Here is an 11,637-nt window from a genome sequence, read left to right on the forward strand (position 1 = left end):
TCTACGGTTTTGTACATTTGGGGTTTATATTACATCATATATTGTTAAATGAATGTTTATGGCATTATTCGGATTCATGTGTGTGTGTCACTATGATGGTGTTTTGTATTTGTGCGTATGACTGTGCACCTTCTTTAAATTAAATTGTGCCCCGCCCTCAGCTTGTGGAAAACTAATGAACTAGTGAACTTTGAATCATCATTTGGTTTTTCTTTTTACCGTCTGTATTATTATGGTGGTTATCAATATATTACAAAGGTATAAAGCAGATTTGAATACTTAGTATACTAGTGAAATTGAATGATAACGTTTATTGGTTAATGAAATATAAGGGTTGTCCCATAAAAGCCAGTGGTGGAAAGAGTACTAACAAATTGTACTTAAGTAAAAGTATTGCTACTTAAGTAATAATTTACTTGAGTACAAGCAGAAGTACTGAAAAATATGACTCAAGTAAGAGTAAATAAGTAGTTTGCTTAAAAACTACTCAAGTAACTACGTTACAAAGTACTTTGGTATTATTTTTCTATTTTTACCCAAAATGGGGAGATGATAGCGATATGGAGTGCTAAACACTCTCATGTCATATCTGTTTCATTCATACTGTAAGCCCAGTACATACTGATTCATCCCTCCCGCAGTAAGTCCACAAGTGAGATTCATAGAAGAAGTATTAAACTTATGACATTTCAGGAAATGCCTTATATGGATAATAACATATTGACTGTTTGACTGATGAAATCATGATGACTGATGACTACATGAAGACAAACACATGATAGTGATAATATATCTGTGGTTATCAAGCTATCTCAGGTATTTTCATAAGAATGACGGATGTCTTTAAAGGGATAGTTCACCCAAAAAGGAAAATAGCTCATGATTTACTCACCCTCGAGTCATCCTAGGTGTAAATGACATTCTTCTTTCAGACGAATACAATCAGAGTTATATTAAAAAAATTCCTGGCTCTGCTTTATAATGGCAGTGAATGGCTGGAGAAAATTTGAAGCCCAAAAAAGTGCATCCATCCATGATAAAAGTGTTCCACTGTTACTCCAGGGGGTTAATAAAGGCCTTCTGAAGTGAATGCGTTTGTGTAAGGAAAATAGAAAATACCCATATTTAAAACTTTATAAACTATAATCACCAGCTTCTGCCAGACGGCCGTACGCATCGATTTACGGTGGAAGACTAACCCCTGACTCAACGCACAACGTAATATGACGAACGTGGAATCTCAGAGGAAAGAGCTAAACAGAACCCTGGTCGCGAATTAGCAATTTTTACGAGAAATGACGGAGGATTTCTATATAATAGAAGAGGAGCTTCAGTTTGCTGCACAGCCCTATTTGTTTAAACGGCGAGAGGCGTCTTAGCTTACGATACTCCTACATCCTACATGCGCCATGGGTTACTCTTGTGGCGCAAGTCGAATTGCGTAGTATGCGTACGGTCGTCTGGCGGAAGCTAGTTATTTTAGATTATAAAGTTACTAATATGGGTAGCCTATTTTTCTTACAAAAACCCATGGCGTCGCTTCAGAAGGGCTTTTTTAACCCACTGGAGCCGTGTGGAGTAATTTTTTCTTCTTCAAATTTGTTCCAGCCATTCACTCCCATTATAAAGCTTGGAAGAGCCAGGACATTTTTTGATATAACTCTGATTGTATCTGTCTGAAAGAAGAATGTCATGTACACCTAGGAGGACTTGAGGGAGAGTAAATCATGGGCTAATTTTCATTTTTGGGTGAACTAACCCTTTAATGCAATGCTAATCAACATAGCTTGTAGAATTTAATAAATAATATATTCTCACTCTGTGTTAAGAAGCAACATGAAACTACAGAAGTCATTTCAAACACGACTGACATGTATTGTGATTTTGGAGCAAAACATGATATTAAACTCATAAATTGTAGTGTTTGACAGTATGCTAAGCAAACATACTAGCTTTCCCTGTTGTCAAGAGCGATTTGTTTTATTACTAATTTTGAAAAGTAAGTCCAGGTAAGATTATTTGAATCATTTCATAATTGAAAGCAAAGAAGGTTAAGTGAGAGGTCTGATAAAAAAAGAGAGATTTATAAAGTATGAATAAAAAAGTGCCAGTGAAAAAAATAATAAGTGGGGTATGGTTAACATGTTAAATTAAAATATCTCTCTCTCTCTCTCTCTCTCTCTCTCTCTCTCCTTTTTTTTCTTCATTCTACCGAAAATGCGCTGGGATCCCACTGTTGCTATAGTAACGAACTACACGTTTACATACATCTGATTGACAGATAAATCGAGTTGAGGTTTTTTCAGCTTTGTACAAAGTTTGCTTTGTCTGCCGATCCAGAGACTGGTCACGTCACGTCTGCTGATCCAGAGGCCATTCACGTCACGTCTGCCGATCCAGAGACTGGTCACGTCACGTCTGCCGATCCAGAGGCCATTCACGTCACGTCTGCCGATCCAGAGACTGGTCACGCCACGTCTGCCGATCCAGAGACTCGTCACGTCACGTCTGCCGATCCAGAGACTCGTCACGTCACGTCACGTCTGCCGATCCAGAGACTCGTCACGTCACGTCTGCCGATCCAGAGACTCGTCACGTCACGTCACGTCTGCCGATCCAGAGACTCGTCACGTCACGTCACGTCTGCCGATCCAGAGACTGGTCACGTCTGCCGATCCAGAGGCCGTTCACGTCACATCTGCCGATCCAGAGACTGGTCACGTCACGTCTGCTGATCCAGAGACTGGTCACGTCACGTCTGCTGATCCAGAGACTGGTCACGTCACGTCTGCCGATCCAGAGACTGGTCTCGTCACGTCACGTTTGCCGATCCAGAGGCCGGCCACGTCACGTCTGCCGATCCAGAGACCGGTCACGTCACGTCACGTCTGCCGATCCAGAGGCCGGTCACGTCACGTCACGTCACGTCTGCCGATCCAGAGACCGGTCACGTCACATCTGCCGATCCAGAGACCGGTCACGTCACGTCTGCCGATCCAGAGACCGGTCACGTCACGTTTGCCGATCCAGAGGCCGGTCACATCACGTCTGCCAATCCAGAGACTGGTCACGTCACGTCTGCCGATCCAGAGTCTCCGAACAAGATGGCTGATGCCACGTCACGTCTGCCGAGCCAGTGTCTCCGAACAAGATGGCCGATGCCACGTCACCTGAGCCCTCAGCAGAGATGGCCGCCAACACGCCTGAACCTGAGCCCTCAGCAGAGATGGCCACCGCTACGCCTGAACCTGAGCCCTGAGCAGAGATGACTGCTGCCACGCTGTCTGTTCCTGTCCCTGAGCCAGTGTCTGTTCCCGAGCCGGTGTCTGTTCCTGCCCATAACCCCATAGCCGCCTGCACTGCCGCAGTCTCCAGGCCCTCCATCCCGCCACCCTCCTGGATTGTTGATTAGTCTCCCCAGGTGTTTCTGATTAACCACATCCCCTTGTTATCTTGTTTAGCTTGTTTGCCTGTGTATTTAAGCCCTGTGTCTAGTCTCAGTCTTTGAGTTCTTGTTACTGTATTTTGGCTGTTTGGTGTACAGTGTAGCAGAATAAGGCTATAGGTGAGGAGGTCTTCATTCTAGATTTCTCTGTTCCCCATTTCTCCTTCCTCTCACCCCATCATGCCTTTATGTTTCTCCTTCCTCTCACCCCGTCATGCCGCTATGTTTCTCTAAGGTGGTACAGTAAGATTGAGCTCATATACACCACTCTGGGACTTACAACTTCCTTGTAAGGTAGAAAAACATGTTCCTTATGTTTAAAAATGGAACGTATACCTCATGCTTACACATGGTACAATCCACTTTCCATATTAAGAAACTATCCTTCGGTGTATACATTCATGGTACATTTGCATCAGTTGAAACATTCCTTTCCCTGTAAAGCACATACCAACTGAAGTATCATCATTAGTGGAACATGTGAACGTGTTATATTGGACAAATACTAGTTTATATATTTTGGTAAAAAATGTAGCATGAAAACCAAAGTTTCAGTTATTAAAAGTGTGTGCGTTGACTTTTTGTGACAAAGGCCAGAACTCCTGTTATGTAGATTTTTTTGAGGTGCACTCTTGTCATAAATTAATCTATTTTTGTTCCTACATAATTTTTAACAAAAAACAGTGGCAAAATATCTATTTAGGAGTCTTAGACCTTTCCAACGATATATAGTTTGTCATGATTAGATTAGGATTTAATAGTAATATAGTGCAGTAAACTTAGGCGGTGACAGTTAAGGGGTTAATCTCACTTTATTAACCAATGCCTTTGCTGCTGACCTTCAGTGATCCACTTCAACCTTACAAATAAACAAAAGTGACTTTAGATACACATCACATTTCTGTTTCATTTTTAAAACAAATGTTATGCTAAGGCTAAACAGCTGATTTTTTTTTTCTTCTTTTTTTTTTCTGCGCCCCTTACTGTACAGGCGTGAATTTGCATTTCTTTCAGCCTGGGGCTTATTCAGTTCACTTTTGGTGTAAAAGGGCCTTTAAATTTGGCAAAAATATATATATATATATATATTTTTTGTCATTAAAAAACAAACAAGTAAGCCCAGCCCAGGTGAGAAAAAGTAATGCAAACGTAACGGATTACTTTCCATAAAAAGTAACTAAGTAACACAATTACTTATACTTTTTAAAGAAGTAACAAAATGATGTTTCACGTCACTGATGCTTCAGTCGCGAAGTTTCTACTTGACAGGTAAAGTTTGGCATGCTATTTGGAGAAATCCATTTAAAATCACTGCTAGTAAAAGTTAATGTAAGCTATGATTAGCTTGTGCATGCTCTCTCGTGCACACGTTTAATAGGCGTTAATCATAAATTAACTTTTAAAATTTAAAAAATAAATAAATAAACTTTACAGGTAGAGTGTTGCGCATGTGCATTTTTTCAAAACGTGGAGAGGGCGGTTCTTTTCTAAAATTCGGGAAAATCCTCTGCTATACCTTTAAGTAAGTAACTTTCCCCAACAGTTTGTACTTGTCGGGTTTATGACATCAGGTGTGTTCAAGTCACCTTCGTCAGAGCACAAAAACACAGTTCTAGAAAATGAACACTGAATGTGCATCAGGTGTGTTTTACATAATACAAGGTCAATGTATATTGGTGTAAGACTGAAAATACTGGTTGAGGCCATGGTCTGAGACAAAGGGCTAATTACCATTTGACCTCCCCCATACGACCTCACTTCTGCAAACTACTAAGAACTCACACAAGAATATGGTTTAATGTGAATGTTTATCATTGACTGTTATGTTTTTGGTGTCATTTGAAATGTCTCAAAGTGAGTGGTACAGATATCTCATATCCAGATAGGTAAAATAAAAGGTAATAAGGTTTTAAGAGTTTATGGATAACTGACTTACAAAGGAAGGTGGTCTCTCAAGCAAATGGCATGATACATTTACCTGACATAATAAATTGTTACATTTGATTATTCTAACTGACTTTGACATTATTTTCATTGAAGAGTTAAACGGAATAGTCAAACATTCGCTCACTTTCAGTGAGGCACAGATATTATTAAAACCTTTCATTTATGGAGTCAGATGAAATTACGAGAAAATACATGATTAATGTATTACAAATTTAACCAACCAATACTTTGCATGAGTGGGGACAGAACACGTGATTCCTTCCCCGTGTATTGGCGAACCGGCAATTGGACCAATATAGCGGGCTTTACATTGGCATTGGAAAACCCCAAAGGGAATTGGAAACATGAGTTTATTTAAATTTTTTCACTGTAAATCAGTGCAACTGTGTCTGTCGCTGCTAAAAAAAAAAAAGTTGCTGATTAACTGAAACAAACAAAAATAAATAAGGCTCTGATTATATCACTCATTTCAAAAGAGTCAGAACACTTGTGTGAACTTAGCTATAGTAAAACAAGTAAGAGGATCCAAGATCTCAGGCTTCAGTTTCCGAGCCTTATAAATCTTTATCAATTGTTGAAGTGTTGCATTTCTTGATGTTGCCCAAGGAAAGAACCAACAACTTTCAGAGAAAACAAACCTTTCAGTTGCATTCATCGCAAAATAATTTGTGCTCAGATAGTTCCTCTAAAAAATCTTTTAAAGTAGATTAAGAGCCAGATTTAGTTCATCTGATGACAGGGAAAGATTAACCTCAGTCGTTTTTTTAAAGAGATCTGATCAATTATCCACATACAAATACACAAAACTTTGCTTTGGTTTGTTTTATGAACACAGTTTGTTCTCAGCAAATTGAATTTCCATATTGGTCCAGGTTTTTTATTCTGGTTTGTTATATGCTATTCACCGTCAAAACATCTTTAACAGGGTGGTTTTGAAGTTGATTTAATAATCTAACAGCCTTTTCCTAGTTTCCCAACCCTGTTCCTGCAAGCACACCAACACTACACATTTTCCAACTCTTCTTAATCAATCACACCTAACCTGAATCAACTCGTTAGTAGAGACTCCAAGACCAGACATACAGTATGGGTAAGATATGGGATGCCTCCAAGTGCAGGGTTGGGAAACACTGGCCTAGTTAACACGTGATAGGACAGAGAGCGTGAGTATACAGTGCTATGCATAAGTGAATACACCCATGCTAAAGTTGACTAAAAAGAGGAATAAAAAATCATATTTTGGAAATTTAACAATGCCTTAATTAAAAAAATTAGGAAAATTCCAACCTTTAAGGACACCAATTTTCTTTGTGAATGAATAATGTATCGTAAATAAATAAATGTTCTTCCTTAAAATACATGGTGCATAAGTGTGTACACCCCTATGTTAAATTCCCATAGAGGCAGGCAGATTTTTATTTTTAATTTTTTTTAATTTTTTTTTAAAGTTCCCTTGGCCTTTGGAATTAAAATAGCCCCACATCATCACATAGCCTTCACCATACCTAGAGATTGGCATGGGGTACTTTCCATAAGATCATCTCTCAATGCAAATCAAACTAGCTATTAGGCTAACTGAAATAAAACCATGCCAATCTCTAGGTATGGTGAAGGCTATGTGATGATGTGGGGCTATTTTAATTCCAAAGGCCAAGGGAACTTTATCAGGATGCATAGTATCCTACATTTTTTTAAAAAAAAATACTTAAAAATAAAAATCTGCCTGCCTCTATGGGAATTTAACATAGGGGTGTACACACTTATGCACCATGTATTTTAAGGAAGAACATTTATTTATTTACGATACATTATTCATTCACAAAGAAAATTGGTGTCCTTAAAGGTTGGATTTTTCCTAATTTTTTAAATTAAGGCATTAAGTTCAATTTCCAAAATATGATTTTTTATTCCTCTTTTTAGTCAACTTTAGCATGGGTGTATTCACTTATGCATAGCACTGTATATCTTTAAAGTAGGCTATATAAAAAAAAAGTTTATATATTTTGGAAGAAATTTTCCTTAGATGGTATCTTATTCCTTAGATGGTTGTGTTTACATGAAAAATAAAATAAATCACAGGATCTGTTGCCTTATAGTGAAACATACAGTAACCAGATGCTGCTATGTTGTTTCGTTGTGGAGTTTATTGTTACACATAAGCAACCGATTGATTGTGTACAGACATTCCAAATTGTCTGAGAATGATGTTTTGAGGATTAAAGTATCATCATTTATTTCCTCAAACAAATCTATTCAAACTTTATAAAGAGTCTCATTATTAAACGGGCATAACAATGTGAATGTCACATGTGCAACAATCAGCATAAACCAGTATGTATACACATACTGTACATGGATGTAGGCTACATTTATATCAATCACAAATAATTCATGAAAACTGTAGAGAGACTAAACAGGTTTTGTAACCCGCAAAGTAACTTACTTTGTTAATTTAAAATGGTTAACTTGCATTTGTAGTTAGATCATGTGATGCATATGGCTGATGTAATGTATACATCTCAAAGCCCTTCAAATATAATGTAAATAAAATCCAAAAGATGCAATCTGGCCTAACTAATCCAAACGCATTTAGCAGCTCATGCATTTGATTGGAATATTAGTAAGCATGTTAAATACATTGATATTTGTGTGTCCTTCTATGACCCATTTAATTGAAATGACTTTATTTCTCACAGATGTAAAAAAAAAAAAAAACTAATACCATAAAAACCAAAAGTAAAACATAAAAGTTTTCCATTTTTAGTTGCATGCTCTGAAAATGTTTTATGCCTCTGAAACACGGGGGTATTTATACACAGGGTAACGAGGCTAACAAGGAACAAGTGTGGGTAATGAACCGTCATGGTAATATTAGATGGTAATACAAAATTAACAAGGGTAACAAAAGGCAGAAATGGAAATAAAGGAAACAAGAACAAAAAGTACTCAAATAAATAAATAAAAGCTGACATGTGTATTGACGTAAGATTGCTCAAACCTGGAACAATGAGTCTCTTTTGTCTTTAAATTTTATTTATTTTTTTAAGAACTATGCTTGGAAATAAAATGAATAATAGCAGCCAGAACCAAGATTGCGCAAACCTGGAACATTCAGTCTCCTTTACTGTGTGTCTCACTCCAGTATGTTTCAATAATTAGATGCTGACAGATAAACTCTGTAATGATGATGCAAATCTCAAGATTGCTCAAACATCGGATTGGACCATTCATTGTCCCGTGAGTGCAGACTGAACCACATAACAAATGACTGTCTCAGTTAAAGACGTGAATGTGTGTCACATCAGCATACAAAACACACGCAGACCTACTTCCTCATGGCACAACATAAACTAAATAATGTCACTAGTCATCATCTAGCCTATAAAAGGCTTTATGACGAACGTCTCATGACCAAACAGGAAAACCGGTTTTATAGCTTAGCCTACTCTTTTCCGATAAAGTTATGGCAGTAGGACAATGAAGCATGACCTGAAAAGCGATAAAGCAGGGCTGCCAACTGTCACGCAGCAACACATAGGCTACCTTTTTTTTTTACGCAGTGCAAAATCAAGAAACAAAGATGACACTGACACACTGACTTTTGATTTGAAACAAAGTTTCAGCTTTCAAATTCTGTCGGTTTTATTAGGCCTACGAAATTCAAACAATAAATAGGCCTACCGTTTTGGCGCGCTCTTAAATGTGACGTGACAGATCTCTATAGCGGCATGTGAACTGATGATCCTCTTTACTAGCCTAAGCCTATAGTAAATAATGAACATTGAACGACTGAACATTATAATTTATGTTGAAATAGGCTATACAGTGGCCAAGGACTACAACTTACCGAAATGTAGGCTATATGTCTCAACCAGTATTTCAACCACGGAAAGAGGTCAAAATGGAGAACAATGTCATGATGTAACGTTATACATTTACCTCAGAAAAACCATTTAATGACCATATTAGTTAGGAAAAAACAACTATAGAGAGGAGTATTTTGCTGCACTAACTTTAGGCCTGTATATTTTTTTTATTCATATCATTAAAAATATTATAAAGTTATTATTATAAAAAAATTTAAGGCCTATTAATTTGAGTTGTTAATTTTAACTCTTGTTAGGGGACAATATAAACATTGTAGGCTATATAATTGAGGATGGGTGTTCGTAAAAACAATAACGATTTTTAATTATAGCTAACGTTACTGCACCTGATATTTATCCAATTTGATTAAGATCGGAATCAAATAACTAACTAATTGAAATCTTGAAATTTGTTTCCAGAACTTACACAAAAGAGTAGCCACCAGTCATTAGCCTACCATTACCATGTTGTCACTGAACTTAATGAAATTCTGTTAAGATACCAAATATTTTGACAACCACATAGGCCTACACTTATGGTGATGCACTTTTTTTCCTTTTCTTTTTTTTTTACAACCACTTCTTACTCCAAGCTAAACTCAAAAGTTGTAGACCTAATGTAAATGTAGCCTACTAATTTTAAAAACACTATAGCCTAAGTAAGCTAATAGTAGCCTAAAGTAGTGGTTTTCCTTTTCAGTTTTATACAATTTATGTTTGGTAGGCTATGTTTCAGTAGGGCCTACATTTAGCCTAATAGTTTCCCATAAAACGAACGTGAGAAGGCTGACACTTTCCCTGTTCAATAAAGAAAAACTACATTCTCTTATAATATCACTAAGCTCACACTGCCCTCTAGTGGTCACAGACACACACACACTGTTCACTGCGAACTCCTACTGGCCTAAAGATCGAGGTCAAAAACGAGATGAATGCTCTGAATAATTTGAGAATGATCCAAAGAGTATCTTGAGCTTCAATGGAAGAAAGACCTTACCGCCTGACCAATATTGATAAATGTCACTTTTATTATTTGAGTTGTGACCTAGAAATAATTTTAAATAGATATTTAATTTTTCATAAAAATGTGTCTTTTAAACCAATGGCTGTGTCCAAAATCGCCCCCATACCCTTAAATAGGGCACTATTTTTAAGTCGACAGCCATTTCTAGTGGTCCGAAACCACATGGACGTTATCGAGTGCACTTATTCAATCTCACAATGCACCGTAATGAATGTAGGCTACAACCGATCTAGGGCAAATTCCAATCGGAAGTGACGTGGGCATCCTTATGCCCAACTCACTAGGCTTGTTTGAGATGAGCAAAATCTGCATACATCAATACATCATGGTTGTTTAAACCAATGAGCATTAAGCTGTGTCGGCAGCAAGTCGTTTCCCATCATGCTTTTGATCAGCGCAGTCGGTGGAGAGCAACTACGCCCGACTGCAGAATCCGACACGTGCGCCTTGCGGTCGCGAGAGTTTTTTGACATACGTCAGCATGACATCAGAGCAAGGCGGACCGCACTCGGACACATTTCTAACCGGCATGCATCTCGCGGTGATCACCGGTGATCGGTTCTGCTTAGATTTTGCTCATCTCAAACAAGCCTTTTGATTTTAAAACTCTAATATCATGTTTTATGTGTAGGCTATATGTTATGTGTGAATATTCCCAAACTATCTGACAGTGCGATCTCTTTGGGTTATGCAATTTAATTTTTATAAAAACATATTGATAAACATGTATTTGGAATGGAATTAATAACAAGTACTTTGGGTGTCTTGTTCATTATATTTATTTTCATATAAAAGCAACAGAACTTGAATTGCATCCAGTTTATTAGCAACACTGTGCACGAGCGTGAATCCCGCGATATCCATCTTTGATCTCACAGGTGTCTGATCCATTACGAGAAGAGAGACATGTCCGGCTTGCCAGCGCTTTTTTCACTCCTCCTCTCACTGCAGCCGCCTACTCTCGACTACATTTCAGGCGAGGCAAGGCGCATCTCAAACAAGCCTACTCAGAGATGGGCACTTGGGCAGAGCCCGTGAAGTGGAACATTGGAGTGAGCAGGGCACTTAGGCATTAAACATAAGCATTAAACATATTTCTTATCTATGAAACTTTATCAAGATAAATTATTTAATTACTTGAGCTGCCAGTTTAATAAGTCTCAAATGATTATTAAACAGAAAGCACAAACACTCCTTCAAATGGACTATATTAGTTGAGTAACATATAGCCTAAGAATAATGAATGAGTGCATATGGCTATTTCAAACACAGCCTGTCTCAAACCCTTTATACACAACTTCCACATCAACAGCTGCTAGCAATCATTACTAAATTGATTTGATTGGTATTTGGGA

Source organism: Rutilus rutilus (assembly GCF_951802725.1).
Source record: "Rutilus rutilus genome assembly, chromosome: 11".
NCBI classification, from domain to species: Eukaryota; Metazoa; Chordata; class Actinopteri; order Cypriniformes; family Leuciscidae; genus Rutilus; species Rutilus rutilus.